This window comes from Triticum aestivum, chromosome 1B, assembly GCF_018294505.1.
Source record: "Triticum aestivum cultivar Chinese Spring chromosome 1B, IWGSC CS RefSeq v2.1, whole genome shotgun sequence".
Lineage (NCBI taxonomy): Eukaryota > Viridiplantae > Streptophyta > Magnoliopsida > Poales > Poaceae > Triticum > Triticum aestivum.
The window spans coordinates 284,846,218-284,867,414 of NC_057795.1; positions in this window are offsets into that span (position 1 = coordinate 284,846,218).

A 21,197-nucleotide genomic window follows, 5' to 3' on the forward strand; every position below is an offset into this window, starting at 1 on the left:
CCCCGAAGACGAGGAGGAGGAGGAGGACTCTCTCCCGGAGGAGGGAGAGAAGAAGAGGAAGGCTTCCCCAATAGGGGAGGCCGAAGGGTCCAAGAGGGGGAGGACTATCCCCCCGGACAGTTTCGCCAACACCACCGTTGGCGGGGATGAATGGTCTCCAAGGGCCAGGCGTCCGGCAAGATCGTAAGTATCCGGATCCTTGGTATGCAATTTCTTTCATGTCGCGTAGTGTCCTTCTAACGCCGCATTCTGTCCGTAGCCCGGCTGATGATGATCTCCCCGCTTCATCAAGCGGGTCATTGGCCCCGTCGGATGTGGACTCACTTCCGACTGCCACTACCCCCCGTGCTGGCGAGGACGCCGAGGTGGGATCCCAAAGAGGGACCCATCAGGAGGAAGCTCCGGAGGCGCCGTCAGGCTGCCTCCCGGACTTTGTGCCGGACTCTACATCGGAACCCGCAGTGGTTCCAGAGTCCGGCGGGCGGCCCCTTCGAAGGAAGGGCAAGACTGTGACACCGGCGACCTCCGTCCAACCGGAGGCGCCGGATAACTTGTTGGAGGCGCTTAAAGGCGCTTCCATCGAGGAAGAACACCGCACTATCATGAGTGCAGTGATTCAAAAGGTTCAGCTCGCCAAAAGCGGGCTGACCAAAGCCTGCAGCAGCCTTCTAACAGGCTTTGAGGTAAGAAGTTTAAAATTATGTAATGTAATACCGCATAGATAGTAGCCCCTGATGCTCAGTCCGGTGTTCGGAAAGAAAAGCCGGACTGAGGATCTAACAAGATATACGCAGGGTTGCTTAAAATATGTCAATATGGGTTTGCAGGCTGCGTTGCTGACCTCTGTCGCACTATCGGCGGAGGTCGAAGTGTTGAAGAAGGATCTCGAGCGGTCCGAGCGAGAGCTCGGCCATGCCAAGAAGCAGCTCGAGGACAAAGAAGGTGAGTCACACCACTTTGAATAGTTACCTTACAGAAAAGGATTTTGGTTGCAATGAAATTAACAAGGATAATATGGGTATTGTAGGGGCCACGAACGAGGTGGCAGCCTTGAAGGAGGCTGTGTCCGCGGCCGAACGCAGTGCGGCCGCGGAGCGGGAAGAGCGAGAGAAGCAGGAGGCACGGGTGGCGGAAGTACGGCAAGAGCTCCAGGCTCTCATGGAGAAGCATGAGAGTTTTGAGCGTGACTCCAAGACTCGAGAGTCCGAGCTTGCCTCGGCTCTCGAAAGTGCCAAGTCCGCCAAGGCCGAGGCCCGTAAGGCCCTTCAGGAGGTTGAAGATGTGAAGAAGATAGCGGCGGGTAAGGCATTTTTCATGCAAAGCAAGCATGTTAATGTAAACTACCTTGCACTTACCCGCATTCGGAGCTCTCCAGGGGCGTTTGCAGATCTGCTGCGTAGTGCATCCGATGCCGCCGCATTCTATCGTGGCGTGGAGGGGAGCTCAACGGAGAAAGTCTTCTGGTCTCAGTATGCTGAAGCCGGACATCCGGTGCCTCCAAGCGACCAGCTGAAGCAGCTGGTCGAACTCCACAAGGTAGCGGAGGAGGCCATGAAGGGCCTCATAGTCCGGCTGTGGCCTGGACAGGCCATGCCTGGGAGCTACTTCGGCCTCGTGTGGCGGCTGGTGGATGCGTGCCCCTGGGTGGAGGTCATCAAGCGCTCCGCCTGTATTGAAGGTGCTCATTGGGCCCTTGCCCGCACAAAGGAGCACTGGGGCAAGCTGGATGCGGAGAAGCTTCTCACAGACCCACCGCCACCGGGCAAGGAGTATCACACGCCTGAAATGTATTATAAAACTGTCCTGAAGGGAGCCCGCAATATTGCGGATGAGTGCCCTAGAAATGTAATCTTTGAGTGAACTCGCTATGTAGTATCCTGTGCGCTGAAAACTTCGTTCATATGCGCCTTAAGCAACGCTTGTTTAATTTAAAATATTACCTTCTGTGCGGCCGTATATAAAATCTGAGAGATGGCAAGTCGTTGGCTTCAGCCCCCAAGCCACGAGTGTCGGGGTGTTCGGGATAAACTTGAGCACTCTTGTTCCCATTTTTGGGTCCATCTAGGGAGGTGCTCAACACAACGAACAAGGCAACCGGACTTATAATGCTTGAACACTCTCACTTAGCCATAGAATTCTATAATTTTAAATTTCGGCGAAGCCCCTGGTATTCGGAAGACCGAATCCGGGGCGCTATCCACGCCTTCGTCGGACATGGTCCGGAACTTCGCTCGAAGCGGCGTGAGTCTTTAAGGACCCGAAAAGACCTCTCGAACAGCGACCAGTCTCTCGCCTTATCATGCCGGTCAGTTTTAGCTTTCTCCACTGAGGCGCTCGCCCGGCTCAACCGGGGCGCAATCGCAGTGGTTCTCCCAGTGCCACCTTAGCCGACAGAACGGAACGTAAGGCGCCAAAACGTGGGAGCCGGGCAAACCCAACTATTGACCCAAGACATGATTCGGAGCCGATTCATATAATGCTATAAGTTCGGGGTGCCGCACTTATGAAAGTATTCGGACTTATCACACCATAATGTGGGGAACATAAGCCCCTGGTGCATTAGGTCGTACCAAAATATACGGGTGCAAGATGTCATGTGATGAACATATATATAAAAAGGTAATGTAATTGCAGTCGAAAAGTGTTGCATTATTTATTAAAAGAAGTCTGCTATGAGTGTGGACTGATACAAATAGTGCGGTAAGCGAGGGATTTGGACTAAGTAAACATGTCCCCCTCCAGGGGTGAGCTGCGGACTTGGTGTATATAATCGAATTTAATGCTTGTAATTGAGACCACCTGAGTGTTCGTCGCAGCCTTCTTTCGTCCCTGACTGTTGCATCATGAGTTCGGCAGGTTCACCGCCGGACAGGGCTTCTGGTTAACGGAGTCCTGTGTACACAAAGAAGGAAAATAAAAAAAGGGGGCAAACTTGCGAGCCCCTGGTGCGGTCGAACCGCACTCTGGGTCCATTGCGATCATGCCCCTTCCCCTGTGCCCATGGTATCTCCAAAGCGTAATGATGTACGCGGAGTGTTATTCTTGCGATCATGCGCGGGCGAGGGTTGGGGCCGCATTGCTACGCGTGCTCTGATCGCGCCAGGTGGTCTTGGTTGGAATTGCTTCGGGCGCGTTTTGCTGTATCCGGCCGTTTAACGGCCGGACTCGAGAATTGCCTTAAGAGGCTGCTCTGTACTTCTGCCGCGAGAGCCGATGTATGTTCCTCCGTTCGGAGGGAGCGTTCCGTATTCCCGTTGACCGTGATGACTCCACGAGGGCCTGGCATCTTGAGCTTGAGGTATGCATAATGCGGCACCGCGTTGAATTTTGCAAACGCGGTTCGTCCGAGCAGAGCGTGATAGCCGCTGCGAAACGGGACTATGTCGAAGATTAACTCCTCGCTCCGGAAATTGTCCGGGGATCCGAAGACCACTTCCAGTGTTACTGAGCCTGTATAGTTGGCTTCCACACCTGGTATGACACCTTTAAAGGTTGTCTTTGTAGGTTTAATCCTTGAGGGGTCGATGCCCATTTTGCGCACTGTATCCTGATAAAGCAGGTTCAGGCTACTACCACCGTCCATCAAGACTCTCGTGAGGTGAAATCCATCGATGATTGGGTCTAAAACCAATGCGGCGAATCCGCCATGGCATATGCTGGTCGGATGGTCTCTTCGATCAAAAGTGATCGGACAAGAGGACCATGGATTGAACTTCGGGGCGACTGGCTCCATCGCATAGATGTCCCTTAGTGCGCGTTTCCTCTCCCTCTTGGGTATATGGGTCGCGTAAATCATGTTCATCATCCGCACTTGTGGGGGAAAACCCTTCTGTCCTCTATTGTTCGGCGGTCGGGTCTCCTCCTCGTCGTCGTTGTTTAGCCCCTTGTCATTGTTTTCGGCAATTAACTTGCCTGCCTGCTTAAACACCCAGCAATCTCTATTAGTGTGATTAGCTGGTTTTTCAGGGGTGCCATGTATCTGGCATAAGCGGTCGAGTATTCGGTCCAAATTGGGCGGACCCGGAGTGGTTCTTTTGAATGGCTTCTTCCGCTGACCGGGTTTAGAGCCTCGGAATCCGGCGTTGACTGCCGTATCCTCCTTATCGTCGTCGTTAATGCGGCGTTTGTTTTTGTTTCGACGTGACCTGCCGTTGTTGTCCTTAGTATCCGGACTGCCAGAATTTTTACAGAGATTGTTGCTGCGAGCTAGCCAGCTGTCCTCTCCCGCGCAAAAGCGGGTCATTAATGATGTGAGGGCTGCCATGGATTTAGGATTTTCCTGCCCCAGGTGCCGGGCTAGCCATTCGTCCTGGATGTTATGTTTGAAGGCTGCAAGGGCCTCTGCATCCGGACAGTCGACGATTTGGTTTTTCTTTGTCAAGAACCGTGTCCAGAATTGTCTGGCCGATTCATCTGGCTGCTGAATAATGTGGCTTAGGTCATCGGCGTCTGGTGGTCGCACATACGTGCCCTGGAAGTTGTCGAGGAATGCGGCTTCCAGGTCTTCCCAGCACCCAATTGACTCTGCGGGCAAGCTGTTTAGCCAATGCCGAGCTGGTCCTTTAAGCTTGAGTGGGAGGTACTTGATGGCATGGAGATCGTCTCCGCGGGCCATATGGATGTGGAGAAGATAATCTTCGATCCAAACCGCGGGGTCTGTTGTGCCATCGTAGGATTCGATGTTTACGGATTTAAACCCTTAGGGGATTTGATGATCCATTACTTCGTCAGTGAAGCATAGCGGGTGTGCGGCGCCTCTGTATTAAGCAATATCGCGACGCCGCTCGAGAGAGCGCTGTCTGCTGTGTTCGGCCTAGCCGGGGTTATTGTATCCGGTGCGACGGTATTCGTCGTGGGTCGTTGGGCGCCCACGTGATCCGTAGATGGATCTGGATTGCCTTGCTTTGTCCTCCAATATATCTCGCAAGTCCGGCGCATTCCCACTTGGCTTCGTACTTTTGGAGCGATGCCGGGGTACGGTCTTGGCTGGGGGCTTGGATGCCTCTCTGTCACGACCACGGGGTGGTCGGTCAGCCGTATCATGCGCTGGTGATGGAGGTATGTATGCTTCCTCCTCTAATCGGGGGAGCAGCTTGCGTCTTGGATAGCTTTTGGAGGGGCGTTCGAGTTTATACTCTTCGGCCGCGAGGACCTCGGTCCATCGATCGGCCAGCAGGTCCTGATCAGCTTGAAGCTGCTGCTGCTTTTTCTTTAGGCTGTTTGCCGTGGTGATAAGCCTACGTTTAAAATGCTCTTGTTCGACGGGATCCTCGGGCACGACGAATTCGTCATCGTTGAGGCTTGCCTCGTCTTCGGAGGGAGGCATATAGTTGTAATCCTCAACCTCTTCGTCTGCCGCCTTCTCGTGAGGGCTTGCTTCTGCATCCTCCTGCGCTGAGTCTTGCTGGAGCGGATTGTCTTCGACACTCTCTGGGGTATTATTATCTCCTGTGCCGGAATCTCCATTCTTGCTATGGCGGGATTTAGAGCGGCGCCGCTGACGCCGGCGCTTGGGCTGTTTCTTTAAAGAATCTGCCTCCGCTATTTCTTTGCCGTCCCCGTCTTTTGGGGTATCCACCATGTATATGTCATATGACGAGGTGGTCTTCCAGTGCCCTGTAGGCGCTGGTTCCTGTTCGTCTCCGGCATCGTCGTCCATAGCGTCGATGTCTTCGGAGTCGTAGTCTATCATGTCGGTTAGATCGTCGACAGTGGCTACAAAGTGGGTGGTGGGTGGGCTCTGAATTTCTTCGTTGTCCGTATCCCAACCATCCTGGCCATAGTCCGGCCAGGGCTCTCCCGATAATGAGAGATGCTTTAGCGAATTCAGGATGTCGCCAAAAGGCGAGTATTGGAAGATGTCTGCGGCGGTGAATTCCATAACCGGCGCCCAATCCGACTCGATTGGTGGGGGCGTGGGAGGCCTAGAGTCCGGCGAGGAGTCCAGCGCCTCGGAATCACGAGTTTCGCGGGGGACAAGATTAGTGTTCGGCTCCATCGCCGTGGAAGTTGAAGCCCCCAAGGCGGCGTCTATCCGCCGATCCTCGATCTGGGTGATCGGCTCCGGACTAATGGCCGAAGCGGGTCCGTGTGCGGCCACCAAGGCACTGTTCGGCGGCAGAGCTAGATCATGCCCCTCGTCACAGTGCGGCGCGCTTGGCTGTGGCTCGAGTCCATCGAAGATCAAGTCTCCGCGGACATCGGCCGTGAAGTTTAGGCTTCCGAATCTGACCTGACAGCCAGGGGCGTAGCTTTCGATCTGCTCCAGATGGCCAAACGAATTAGCCCGCAGTGCGAAGCCGCCGAATACGAAGATCTGTCCGGGGAGAAAAGTCTCAGCCAGGACAGCGTCGTTGGTTGTAGATGCCATCAAGCCTATCGGTGACGACACAGAGGAACTCTCAATGAAAGCACCAATGTCGGTGTCAAAACCGGCGGATCTCGGGTAGGGGGTCCCGAACTGTGCGCCTAGGCGGATGGTAACAGGAGACGAGGGACACGATGTTTTACCCAGGTTCGGGCCCTCTCGATGGAGGTAAAACCCTACATCCTGCTTGATTAATATTGATGATATGGGTAGTACAAGAGTGGATCTACCACGAGATCAAGGAGGCTAAACCCTAAAGCTAGCCTATGGTATGATTGTTGTAATGTATGTTGTGTCCTACGGACAAAAGCCCTCCGGTTTATATAGACACCGGAGGAGGCTAGGTTACACAGAGTCGGTTACGATGGTAGGAGATCTACATATCCGTATCGCCAAGCTTGCCTTCCACGCCAAGGAAAGTCCCATCCGGACACGGGATGGAGTCTTCAACCTTGTATCTTCGTAGTCTTGGAGTCCGGCGGACGATGATAGTCCGGCTGTACGGACACCCCCTAGTCCAGGACTCCCTCACTTAGCTTTGGGTTCAATCTTGCGGTGTCATTTCCCAGTGATAGCAGGGGCAGCAAGGCACGTATTGTATTGTTGCCATCGAGGATAAAAATATGGGGTTTATAGCACATTGCTTGAGTTTATCCCTCTACATCATGTCATCTTTCCTAATGCCTTACTCTGTTCTTATGAACTTAATACTCTAGATGCATGTTGGATAGCGGTCGATGTGTGGAGTAATAGTAGTAGATGCAGGCAGGAGTTGGTCTACTTGTCGCGGACGTGATGCCTATATACATGATCATGCCTAGATATTCTCATAACTATGCACTTTTCTATCAATTGCTCGACAGTAATTTGTTCACCCACCATAATACTTATGCTATCTTGAGAGAAGCCACTAGTGAAACCTATGGCCCCCGGTTCTATCTTCCATCATATAAGTTTCTGATCTACTTTATTTTGCAATCTTTACTTTCCAATCTATATCATAAAAATACCAAAAATATTTATCTTATCTTATTATCTCTATCAGATCTCACTTTCGCAAGTGTCCATGAAGGGATTGACAACCCCTTTATTGCGTTGGTTGCGAGGTTCTTGTTTGTTTATGTAGGTACGAGGGACTTGCATGGAGCCTCCTACTGGATTGATACCTTGGTTCTCAAAACTGAGGGAAATACTTATGCTACTTTGCTGCATCACCCTTTCCTCTTCAAGGGAAAACCAACACAGTGCTCAAGAGGTAGCACTCATCCACTTGGTTACTTCTCCATTGGAGTTCACGGCCTCTACGGAGAAGATCCCCCAAGCGGATTCAAGACCCCTCACGGGAAGACCCCTCAAGACCTCCTCATGGAGAAGAACTTGCTACTTGTATCGTCCCTTGTTGATCGTGGATCGTGTATCTCTTTGTGTTTCGAGGATCTAGCACATGTGTAATCGAATCTTGTTTTTGAGTGATTTCCCTCGTGTTCTTCATAGGATCCACTCCAATCGTGAAAGATCAGCCCTAGGGTTTCCACCCTACATCAATTACCGAGCTACTGAAACAACACACATGCATGTATCATATCTGCAGTTATGGATGTGATTGGAGAAGCAAAGGACCATGAACTAGGCATTTCATTGAATATGATGTGCTCTAGTTTGATGAAGCGAGCTCTGCCTAGCCGAGTGTGATCGATTGATCGCGGGTGTGCATGAGGAAGGAGTGCATGGAGAGCCTAGTGGTCATTGAGGATGAGGGTGGCGATGCAATTAGGGGTAGCGGCGACCGTGATGATGGTGGTATCGGGGTGTCAAAATCCGTGTTGAGCTACATGTTCATCTACCTATCAGCTGACATGGCACGAGAAACCGCTAATGCGTGCCTTGGCATAGTAGCCATGGTAGGATACAAGGAAGGGTGCACCTCACTTGGCCAGTACCCACTGTTTCGCAACGTGGTGTGCAACGCATTGGCTTGTAGTTGCGTCTATGGAGACGACGAGCACAAGATGTAGTGGTCGTGCTCTCCATTGCCAAATCCGCCATTTTGTGGATGTTGCACCAGATCGGGAAGAGAGATTTGAGGTAGGGAGGATATGAGGCGGGGTCAACCCAAGAGGGGTTTGTGTCCCAATTATTTTGGGTTTGACATACACAGTATATCCCTCTTTTTTGTCGGTGATATGTGAGAGGGAAAAATTGAGTAATTCTCGGGAGTCGAACAACATGGGCAGACAAAGGAAAACTGAACAGGAGAGCCGACGAAGGAGAGAAGAGATATAGATTTATAGATTATATATATGATAGATGGAAATAAGAGATTTTAGATATGAATGAAGAATGACCGATTGTGATTGATTCATTCTTGTGAATTTATTGTGTTAGAAAATAATTATTGATCATGATTGATTCCTCCCCATGGATTTATTGTACTATACCTCCAATGGGCTTGGTTGCCATTTAGCTGGTTTGTTGATGCTCCTTTGCAATACAAGTTTGGGTGTTGCTTGGTATTTTACCTCCAACAGACTTGACTACCATTCAGGGTACTAGATAACATGATGGGCTAAACCCCAATGTTTGGCTTAATGTTGCCCTATCTATACTCTGGAACATGTGGAATTCAAGAAATTTTGTAGTCTTTGAGGATGAATTTCACCTGTCTAGAATCACTCTAAGAAACATTGTCGTTGATTTCTCTCTATGGACCCACCGCTTCAAAGGCAATGAACAAAGAGACTTTGTTAGGTAGTGGCTCATGAACTTATCCTCTAAACTCCCCACTTTTTGAGATGTGATATGTGTTGTAATTTGACTTGTAAAACTTTTTTTGAGTGGTAATATGTTCAGGTGGGGAAGCACTCCTCCCCGGTGACCATTCATTTTTTATTGTACTATCAAATATTTATTACCAAAGAAGATATTGATTACCGGCTGCAAATTTATTGCCTTACCAAATATTGATATGATTCGACCAATCAGGGTTACCAAATATTGACCTTATTTGACTCAACGTATGATATCCATTACCAAAGAACATTGGGAGGGATGAAAAACGATGGAAGGGTTGAGGTAATGTATGAGGGAAGGGTGGACGAAGGGTGGGAAGAAGAAAATTGATGTAAGATGAAACCTTATGCCTTTTTAGGCAGTATAGATTTAACCGACAGATGAAAATCGTAGCCAAAGAAGATCGAAATGATGAAAAACCGATGGGAGGGTGGGTAATGTATGGAAGGGGGTAGACGAAGTATGGGTGTAATTTTTTTTTGATGTAAAACAGAACTGTACGTCCTTTTATCTCTATATACTATTGAAGGGAGTAGGTAGGTTCACCTCACATCCTCCTCCATTTTTTTCCTCCACACACCCCTACCCCTTTGGTTTCCTGTCGATTTTTGTTTGGTAATCACAACCGATGCCACACAAAATGAAAACCACAGAAACTTGGATTAATGTAAAAAATCAATATTTCCCAAAATCACGTCCCGCACTTACTCAATCTAATTAAGTCAAATATTACCAAATCTCAAAATCAAAACTTTCCTTACCTTCCCCTACCCATAACCAAATCAATTCAAATATTAGTAAAACCTCAACTAAATCAAATCTTACTGATACGTCTCCGTCGTATCTACTTTTCCAAACTCTTTTGCCCTTGTTTTGGACTCTAACTTGCATGATTTGAATGGAACTAACCCAGAGTGATGCTGTTTTCAGCAGAATTGCCATGGTGTTATTTTTGTGCAGAATAAAAAGATCTCAGAATGTCCTAAAACTTCAAGGAGATAAATTTTGGAATTAATATAAAATATTGGCGAAAGAATCAAGTGAAGGGGTCCCACACCCTGGCCACAAGGGTGGGGGCGCGCTCACCCCCCTAGGGCGTGCCCTCCGACCTTGTGGGCCCCCTGGACCTTCACCGACCTCAACTACAACTCCATATATTCACGTTTGGGGAGAAAAAAATCAGAGAGAAGGATTCATCGTGTTTTACGATACACAACCACCGCCAAGCCTTGTTCTTCCTCGGGAGGGCAGATCTGGAGTCCATTCGGGGCTCCGGAGAGGGGAATCCGTCGCCATCGTCATCATCAACCATCCTCCATCACCAACTTCATGATGCTCGTCGCCGTGCGTGAGTAATCCCATCGTAGGCTTGCTAGACGGTGATGGGTTGGATGAGACTTACCATGTAATCGAGTTAGTTTTGTTAGGGTTTGATCCGTAGTATCCACTATGTTTTAAGATTGATGCTGCTATGACTTTGCTATGCCTAATGCTTGTCACTAGGGCCCGAGTGCCATGATTTCAAATCTGAACCTATTATGTTTTCATGAATATATTTGTGTTCTTCATCCAATATTGCAAGTTATAGTCACCTACTACATGTTATGATCTGGCAACCCCGGAGTGACAATAGTCGGGATCACTCCCGGTGATGACCGTAGTTTGAGGAGTTCATGTATTCACTAAGTGCTAATGCTTTGGTCCGGTACTCTATTAAAAGGAGGCCTTAATATCCCTTAGTTTCCATTAGGACCCCGCTGCCTCGGGAGGGTAGGACAAAAGATGTCATGCAAGTTCTTTTCCATAAGCATGTATGACTATATACGAAATACATGCCTATATTACATTGATGAATCGGAGCTAGTTATGTGTCACCCTATGTTATAACTGTTGCATGATGAATGCCATTCAACACAATTATCCATCATTGATCCATTGCCTACGAGCTTTTCACATATTGATCTTTTCTTTGTTACTTTTTCATTGCCACTGTTACCATTGCTACAAAACTGCTAGTGTTACTTTTGCCACCGTTACCGTTGCTTCCATACTACTTTGCTACTAAATACTTTGCTGCAGATATTAAGTCTTTCAAGTGTGGTAGAATTGACAACTCAGCTGCTAATACTTGAGAATATTCTTTGGCTTCCCTTGTGTCGAATCAATAAATTTGGGTTGAATACTCTACCCTCGAAAACTGTTGCGATCCCCTATACATGTGGGTTATCAAGACCTTTTTCTCGCGCCATTGCCACGGAGCATAGCTCTATTCTCTAAGTCACTTGGTATTTATATCTGTTGATCACTATGACGAATCCGAAAGATCAAAGAACCAAGATTTTTCCTTCAACTATGAGGGGAGGTAAGGAACTGCCATCTAGCTCTGCACTTGATTCACCTTCTATTTTGAGTAAACTTGCGACACCTACACCTGCTATTGATTCTGATATGTCGCATGTTATTGATGATGCCACTTCTGCTATGCATGATGCTTATGATGATACTACTATGCTTGATAATACTGTGCCACTAGGTGAATTTCTTGATGAACAACTTGCTAGGGTTAGAGAGAATGAAATTACTAAAAGTGATGATATTATTGAAACTGAAGATTATGATTCTCCCACTAGATATGAATTGCATGTTGTACCTGAGGGTTTTGTTATGGATGAATAAACTGCTAGAGACTTCTTTGCTTACAATGATAGAGAGGATCTTAATAAATTGTTAGCTAAGCTGAAAGAAAAATCCTTGAATGCTAGAATGAAATATGATCCCGCTTTTGCTACTTCACCTGTCTTTGTTATTGATAAGGATTATGAATTCTCTGTCGATCCTGAGTTAATTACTTTGCTTGAATCTGATCCTTTTCATGGTTATGAATCTAAAACTATTGTGGCACATCTTACTAAATTGAATGATATAGCCACCCTATTTGCTCATGAGGAAAAATTTCGCTATTACTACATTCTTAAGTTCTTTCCTTTCTCATTAAAGGGTGATGCTAAGATATGGTTTAATTATCTTGCTACTGGTTGTGTGCCTAGTCCCCAGGATATGATGTCAGATTTCGGGATCCGGCAACCCGTGAGAGATTCGAACACTGGGGGTGCATGCGGATATCTCAACCTGCCTAGCCTGCCTACTCGCGATCCTCCCTAGCCTAGTGCAAAGAGCTCACAGAGACACAAAGACATAGAGATTTATACTGGTTAGGGCCACCGTTGTGGTGTAATACGCTACTCCAGTGTGGTGTGGTGGATTGCCTCGAGGGGCTATGGATGAACAAGCCTCAGGAGGTGAGGTTTTCTTGAGCTGGTGTGGTGCTCTACTTGCTCTGGTTTTCGGTCTTTTTCTATGGTGGTGGCTAAGTCCTATATATAGTGCCTTGGTCCTCCTCCCAAATATGAGCGGGAAGGGATTCCACAACGGCGGGATTTGAAAGGGGACAAGTAGTACAGTCTATCCTGACAAAAGTAGTCTTCGCTTGCGAAAAGCCCCTGGCCGTGATGCTGCAGTGGGCTCGGTGATGACCTCCGTCCTGCCGTCCTGGCGGTCTTGGTCTTGTTGCACTATAATGGAAACCTTTGGCTGCTTCCTCGGGACTCTGCGCATGTGGCTTGCCTCCCTTGCACCAAAGAGGAAACCTACACTTTGTGCCCGCCTGGCGCCCGCCTGGTGCCCGCCTAGCCTTGGTCGTCATGGCTCACGTCAGCTGAGCCTCATGAGGTAACTGCATAGAACCCTCCGCCCCTCGGGAGACCTCCAGAGGAGGCCAACTCCTTCAGGGGTCTTGGCGTCATCCGCCTCGCGAGGCTTGGCTCCTCGCGAGGGTCTTGCTGTGTTGTTGTCAAAGCTGGGTCATACCAGGCCGTCGATGGAGCCACGTGGTGGGCCGCAGGTAGGCAGGACTGGATACCCCCAAGTCCAGGACGCCAACATATGATTTACTACTTCTCTCAAAAATATTCCCTGCTCATAAGAAACAAGCTGCTTTGAAGGAAATATTTAAATTTTGTAGATTGAAGAAGAGAGTCTCCCACAAGCTTGGGGGAGGCTTCTATAATTACTTAATGCTTTGTCTGATCATCCTCTTAAGAAAAATGAAATACTTGATATCTTTTATAATGAACTAACTGATGCTTTCAGAGACCACCTGGATAGTTGTGCTGGTTTTGTTTTCAGGGAAAGAACTATTGAGCAAGCTGAATTGCTATTTAATAATATATTGAGTAATGATAATGATTGGACATTTCCTGAACCAACTCCAAAGCCAACTCCGAAGAAATGGGGTATTCTATTTCTCAGCCTTGAAGATATGCAAGAGACAAAGAAATCTATGAAAGAAAAAGGTATTAAAGCTGAAGATGTTAAAAATTTACCGCCTATTGAAGAATACATGGTCTTGATAACCCGACACATGTAGTAGAGGTAAACTCTCTCCGTAGATTTGATGAAGGTGATATTTCTCATAATAAGTCTGCTAGACAATGCTTGGATGAGTTTGATAATTTTATTGCTAAACAAGAGAACTTCAATGCTTATGTTAGTAGACAAATGAAACATAATGCTTACATGCTTGACCACTTGGGTGATTATATGAGTAGAACTGTTAATGACCTTAAGCTTATTAGTAAACATGCTTCCATGGTTACAACTCATGTAGAACAAGTACTTAAAGCTCAGGATGATTTGCTTAATGAGTTGAATAGTAAGAATAATGATAATGTTGTTAGGGTTATGGCTAGAGGTGGTAAAATGACCCAGGAACCTTTGTATCCTGAGGGTCATCCTAAGAGAGTTGAGCAAGATTCTCAGAGAATTAATACTGATGCACCTAGTCCTAGTACTAAAAAGAAAAGGAAAACTGATAGGACTTTGCATGCTAGTGAACCTTGTAAGGGCATATTTATCCCTAAGGTGTTTTGGTAATTGATGACAATGTTTTTGCGGACTAATCGTGTGCCTTGAGTTTCTCAGACGCTTCATCACTAGGCACGAGACGATTCGGTGCCCCTCGAAGACTATTAAAGACGGCGTTGTTCTACGTTTCTTTTTGGTGGATATTGAGTCACAGGAGAGCCGTACTATTAAGAGGGGGTCCACGTCGTAAAGGTTCGGGTGGAATCATCACGTACACGTTTCCCTCCTTGCCTCCACCTTTCCCTTGCACTTTGGAGCTTTCCTCGTTATGCTCCTTGTGCTTATTCTGGCGACTACTGTTGAACTTGCGGTAGTACTTCTCAACGGAGCGGTAGTACCGCAAGCACTTGCGATAGTACCGTTGGGGTCCATGGTAGTACCGCTCCTCTGGAGTCTTAGTACCGTGGCTCCCTGGCCTAGTGCCGCTCCGGTACGGTAGTAGGGGTGGATGTAATTTTTTTACATCCGCGCCCACACGGTAGTACCGCACGTCCCGAGCGGTAGTACCGCGGGAGCCCACGGTAGTACTGCTCCCCTGGATTCATAGTACCGCTCCGCTGGATTCGTAGTACCGTGGCCCTCATACCTAGTACCGCTGCGTCATGGTAGTAGGAGCGGATGTAATTTTTTACATCCGTGCCTCCATGGTAGTACCGCACTTCGTGCGCGGCAGTATCACGCACGGCCTGGTTCAGCTGGATTACGGTAGTACCGCGCCTTAGCGGTAGTACCGCGTCGGATTTTTGCACTGTTCCGTTTTCAGCGGAAGTAGGCACGGATGTATTTTTATTCATCTGCGCTCTTCGTAGGCTAGGACTTTCCTGCCTTGCGGTAGTACCGCAAGGGGGAGCGGTAGTACCGCGCTAGCGGAAGTACTGCTCTCAGTCAGGCAAGTCCCAGCCTCTGGTGTTGCCGCGGAAGTACCATGGTCCCCCATGGTAGTACCGCGTGGCCTTGCGGTAGTACCGCGCTCCTGGAGCGGTAATACCGCATGTCGCAGGCTGAACATGTGGATAACGGTTGAATCTTTTCCATGACTATAAAAGGGGTGTCTCCTACCTCTAGTTGACCACCTCTTCCACCTCTAAGCTCCATTGTTGCTCCAAGCTCCATTTTCACCCGATCTCTCTCCCTAGCCAATCAAACTTGTTGATTTGCTCGGGATTAGTTGAGAAGGCCTCGATCTACACTTCCACCAAGAGAGATTTGATTCCCCCCACTTATCCCTAGCGGATCTTGTTACTCTTGGGTGTTTGAGCACCCTAGGCGGTTGAGGTCACCTCGGAGCCATACTCCATTGTGGTGAAGCTTTGTGGTGTTGTTGGGAGCCTCCAATTGTTGTGGAGATTGCCCCAACCTTGTTTGTAAAGGTTCGGCCGCCGCCTTCAAGGGCACCAATAGTGGAATCGCGGCATCTCGCATTGTGTGAGGGGATGAGGAGAATATGGTGGCCCTAGTGGCTTCTTGGGGAGCATTGTGCCTCCACACCGCTCCAACGGAGACGTACTTCCCCTCAAAAGGAAGGAACTTCGGTAACACATCCTCGTCTCCACCGGCTCCACTCTTGGTTATCTCGCACCTTTACTTTTGCAAGCTTACTTGTGTTGTATCCCTTGCTTGCTCGTGTGTTTGTTGTTGTTGCATCATATAGGTTGTCCACCTAGTTGCATATCTAGACAACCTACTTTGATGCAAAGTTTAAATTGGTAAAGAGAAGCTAAAAATTGTTAGTTGCCTATTCACCCCCCGCCCTCTAGTCAACTATATCGATCCTTTCAATTGGTATCAGAGCCTCGTTTATTTATTAAGGACTTTGCCGTCCGAAGAGTATGGTTGACACCGTAGACGGTGGGGAGGAGGAGCACTCCGGTGTGAATCCGATCTCGTCTACGGGTAATGGGGAAACCGCGGTGTCCCGTGAGGGATTCAATGTGGCCTTGGACACATTGAAAACCTCCATGACAACCACGGTTGAAAGCATGTTTAATAAATTCTTAGAAGGACTTAAACTACCTACCTCGCCGTTGAAAGTGGGTGATCCCTCTAACAAGGTGACGGATGCTAACTCCGACAAGGGGGAAGCTAATAGTGAGAAGGGTCCTTCTACTAGTGGTAGAAATGGCACCGGCATCTTTGCCCATGTGGAACCTCCAATTTATGGAGGACCAATTCCCTCTACTCATTTAAATCATGCCGGTCCTCCTCCTAAGATTGTGAAAAATGAGGATTTTGATTCTTGGGTGTATCGCTTCAAGCGTCATTTAAATCATGTGAATACTAATCTTTGGAGAATCATTGAAGAAGGTTTCTATCCACATGACCGAAGCAACTTCACCCCGAGAGAAGTGGTGGATAATCAATTCAATGAGATTGCTCTCTTCATCATCCAAGACGCAATCCTTCCCGAAGATCTCCCTCATCTTCGACCTCATGCCATGGCCAAAGACGCATGGCAATGCGTTGTGTCTCTCTATCGAGGAAGTGCTAGCATTCAACGCTCCAACTATGAAGTGGTACAAGATGAAGCCGATGAGTTTGCAATGAAAGAAGATGAAGAACCTTGTGAGCTCTTTCGAAGAGTAACCAAACTTGTGGTCTCACTCCGAGATCATGGGAGCAAGGACACAGATGACAATTGGATCAAGCGCAAGTTCCTCAAGGCCATGATGCCCTACAACAAGGCCATGTCCTCCGTCATTCGTCAAAGACTGGACTTCCACTCCATGACCTCAAGTGAAGTGTTGGATGAGTTCGTTGCAATGAGCATCTTGGACAAGACCGCCGACAATGCGGTGCTCCGTTCTCAAAGGGCAAAGGAGCCCAACCTTGCTTTGAAGGCCAAGGTTAGTGTGGAAGAAGAGTAAGAAGAGGAAGATGAGGAGAGCAACCCCGAAGACACCAAATATGATTATCATGAGCACATGGCTCTTGCTTCAAGACAATTTTGGAGCAAGAAGAATACAAGACCCAACTTCAACAAGAACAACTCAAGTGGCTTCAAGGGCAAGCAACGAGTTAGAACTTGCTTCAACTGTGGCAATGTGAGCCATTTCGTTGCGGATTGTCCTTACGAGAAGCGGGAAGACAATGGTGGCAAGTTCATCCGAAAAGACAAAGCCAAGTCCTTCCCCAACAAGAACAACTTCACCAAGAAGACTCCTACTCATAGGTTGGTGGTTCAAGAAGAATACCATGAGGATGACGATGATGATGAAAATGGAGAAGCAATGGCCATGCCGTCCGTTGCCATTGCTACCACTCCCCGGGTGTCTCTCTTTGATTCACCCAACGAGAACATCACCGCCAAGTGCCTCATGGCTAAAGCTTCCAACAAGGTAACCCCCAACATCAAAACCACCATCATTACTAATCCCTCCTTGGAGGATTGCATTGATGAACATGATGTGTCTAATGAGGAAGTGAATGAATTTGAGTCTTTTATGAGTAAGCTCAAGGGCAAATCCAAGAAGCACTTTGTTGCTCTCTTGGAACAACTTGGTGAGGCCAATGACATGATCGAGGTTCACGAAGAAACCATCTCTAAGATGGAAGGTCATAGTCGTGACTATGCCGATGAGATATCGGATCTCTCTAATGCTCTTGAGGAAGAGCGTGGGCATCGTTTGACTTTTGAGGAGTCATACAGCGATGACCATGCTAAGTTAAAGAAAGATCTTGATCATGCTCTTGTCTTGTCTCGTGTGCTAACTTCCGAGAAGGCTAAACTTGGGGTTGATCATGCTAGACTCAAGGAGGAGTTTGAGGTACTTGACAAGGCCCACAAGGTCTTGAAGGGTGCTCACGCTAACCTCAAGGAGTCTCATGCTCAACTCCAAGTTAAGCTAACCAAGGAAAAGGCCACCTTTCCTCATATGGTATTAATTGATAATGCATATGCTACTAACCCGTTTTGTGAGCATGTGCATCTTGTGGAGGAGAATGCCAAGTTGAAGGATCAACTTGAGAAAGGCCTTGTGACTTGCATTCAAGGTGAGAAGAACCTCAATGACCTTTTGAGCAATCGAAAGGAAGTTGTGGCCAAGAAGGGAATTGGGTTTGCACCCAAGTCCAAGAATAAGAAGAAGAACGACAAGACCAAATGTCCTCCTCCTCTCAAGCAAACTTTTGTGAAAGAGGGAGAGCGTGCTTGTCGGTGTCAAAACCGGCGGATCTCGGGTAGGGGGTCCCGAACTGTGCGTCTAGGCGAATGGTAACAGGAGACAAGGGACACGATGTTTTTACCCAGGTTCGGGCCCTCTCGATGGAGGTAAAACCCTACTCCTGCTTGATTGATATTGATGATATGGGTAGTACAAGAGTGGATCTACCACGAGATCAAGGAGGCTAAACCCTAGAAGCTAGCCTATGGTATGATTGTTGTAATGGTTGTTGTCCTACGGACTAAAACCCTCCGGTTCATATAGACACCGGAGAGGGCTAGGGTTACACAGAGTCAGTTACAATGGTAGGAGATCTACATATCCGCATCGCCAAGCTTGCCTTCCACGCCAAGGAAAGTCCCATCCGGACACGGGACGAAGTCTTCAATCTTGTATCTTCATAGTCTTGGAGTCCGGCCGACGATGATAGTCCGGCTGTCCGGACACCCCCTAGTCCAGGACTCCCTCAGTAGCCCCTGAACCAGGCTTCAATGATGATGAGTCTGGCGCGCATATTGTTCGGCATTGCAAGGCGGGTTCCTCCTCCGAATAATTCATAGAAGATTGTGAACACCAGGATAGTGTCCGGCTCTGCAAAATAAATTCCTTATACCACCGTAGAGAGAATATTATGTACACAAGCTCAATCTGCTGACGTATTTTGTGGCATGACGTCACACCACCACCAAGCCTTTACTGGAATCGTTCTTTATTATACCACCCCAGCGCGTTTAGCAAAGCGGTTTCCTTGGCACGTCTTGTCGAAGCAGAGATCGTGTTCCCCTTATTCCGGGATTCTCATCAATACGTACATGGGTAACCCAACCGCGCCCGTCGCCACGCCCCCTCTATCGAAGGAGAGTCCCGAACGGTCACGGAGACGTCTCTTGGTATTCTTCCTCTTTATAACGGGACCAAGGCTCGTTTCTTTTCTTCAATCCTCCATCGAATCTTCTCCTTGCCCCGAGTTCCAACACCCAGAGCCCCAGATTCGAGCTCCTCGGATCTTCAACAATGTCCGGCTCCGACCTTCAGGGCCAGTGGATTCCCTCCTCTGTCACGGAGGAGGACGTGCTAAAGCTACGGGAGGCCAAGTACCTGTCTTACGAGGTTTCGCACAGGTTGCCCGCCGGAGGGCAGGCCATCCCCACCCCCGAGCCCGGCGAGTATGTCGTCTTTGTATCCCACCTCCGTCGGGGTTTAGGCTTCCCGATGGATCCTTTTGTGAGAGGGCTCATGTTCTACTATGGGTTGGAATTCCATGACTTGGCTCCAGAGTCCATCCTCCATATTTCCGCATTTATTGTTGTCTGCGAGGCCTTCCTCCGCGTCACCCCTCACTTCGGCCGGTGGCTGAAGACCTTCAATGTGGAGCTGAAGATGATCGAGGGGCGTCAAGCGGAGTGCGGCGGGGCGGCCGTAAGCAGGAGGGCCGACGCCCCGTGGCCCGAGGGCTCCTTCCAAGAGGAGCTCGGCTTGTGGCAACAGGAGTGGTTTTATATTACCGCTCCGAAGGGCAGCAGGCAGAAGCCACCGCCCGTATTCTGCTCGGGACCTCCGCGACGGTTGATGTCGTGGGTCAACCAAGGGCTCAACTGGGGTCCGTCAAAGGACGTGCCCCTATTGCAGGGCCGGATTCGAGACCTCCAAGCGAGGGAGATCGATCTGGTCATGGTGATGCAGGTTATGCTGATTAGGCGTCTCCTACCCTGCAAACGCCGCCCTCTCCGGCTATGGGAATTTAATCCGGAGGGACCACGGATTCTCCAACACTTCATGGGTTCGACACCCGTGGAGATGTACAAATTGTTCTTCGGATCACAGGAGGTGTGTTCGGAATTGACCGAGGACGCTGGCCTAAGTTGTAATCGCCCGGATACTCAAGTAAGTAGCTCAGTGTTCGGACGTACCGTTTGTTTGTCTTTCTACAATTTGCCTTTTAACCCGTTGTCCTTTAACAGGAGTGGATAGCGCAAGCAAAGCTGATACGGTGCCCGGCCCCCCTCCCGGAGACCGTGCCGGATCCCGTGCTGGTCACAATGCTGGAGGTTGCGCCTTCAGAAGAAGGCGACGGGGAAAATAAGGGAGCTACCGCCTCGCCCAAGGAGGCTCTTGAAAAAGGGGGGATCGAGAATCCCTCCCTCCAAGGGGAGAAGAGGACCGCCTCCGGAGACCCGGAGGCCAAAGCCCCTAAGCGGGGGAAGAGATCTTCACCGGAGGGTCCTGCGTCCGGGGAGGCCCCGGCCGCACAGTCTCCCCTAAAGAATCAGCCCTCTAGCGAGCCGTAAGTAGAGAAAAGGGAGTTTGGCAATAAGAGACATCCTTATTTGTGCTTCTGAGGATAACTGAAGTTTTTACCTTGTAGTTCGGATCTCCGACCTTCTCAGATGAGCTCGTCTTCGGGGGACCTTCGTTCGGAGATGATGGAGAGCGAGACGCCTCCGTCCGCTGCGCCGTCGGATAGGGTGGACGAGCCTGAAGTGTCATCACGGAGGGTGTCCCCGAGCCCAGCAGAGCCGAAGAGGTCGGCGCCGACTGGTGTTCGACCGGGGGAGCTGAAGGATCTAAGAGGGCGTCCATCTCAGAAGATCACCATGCATTGATGAGTATGGTGATTGGAACGATTTCGTCCGCCGAAAGCGGATTGTGCAATGCCGTCAGGAATTTGCTGGCGGGGTTTGAGGTACGTAAAGATGACACACCTTTTTGATAGTTTTGCACATAAAGTGTGCCCTGTATAGATAGTAGCCCCTGAGACTCGGTAGGTTGTCGAAAACGACAGCATGCCGAGGATCAAAATCACAGGTATTAACTGTTGCCTTTCCTAAACAGGTGGCGGATAGTCCAGGGGCCAGCCGGACTGATAGAGTTGCTGAACTAAAGCGGCAGCTCGACGTTGCGGATGCGGACATCGCGCTGGTCAACAAGCGACTTGATGAGTCGCAAGGTAAGTTTTT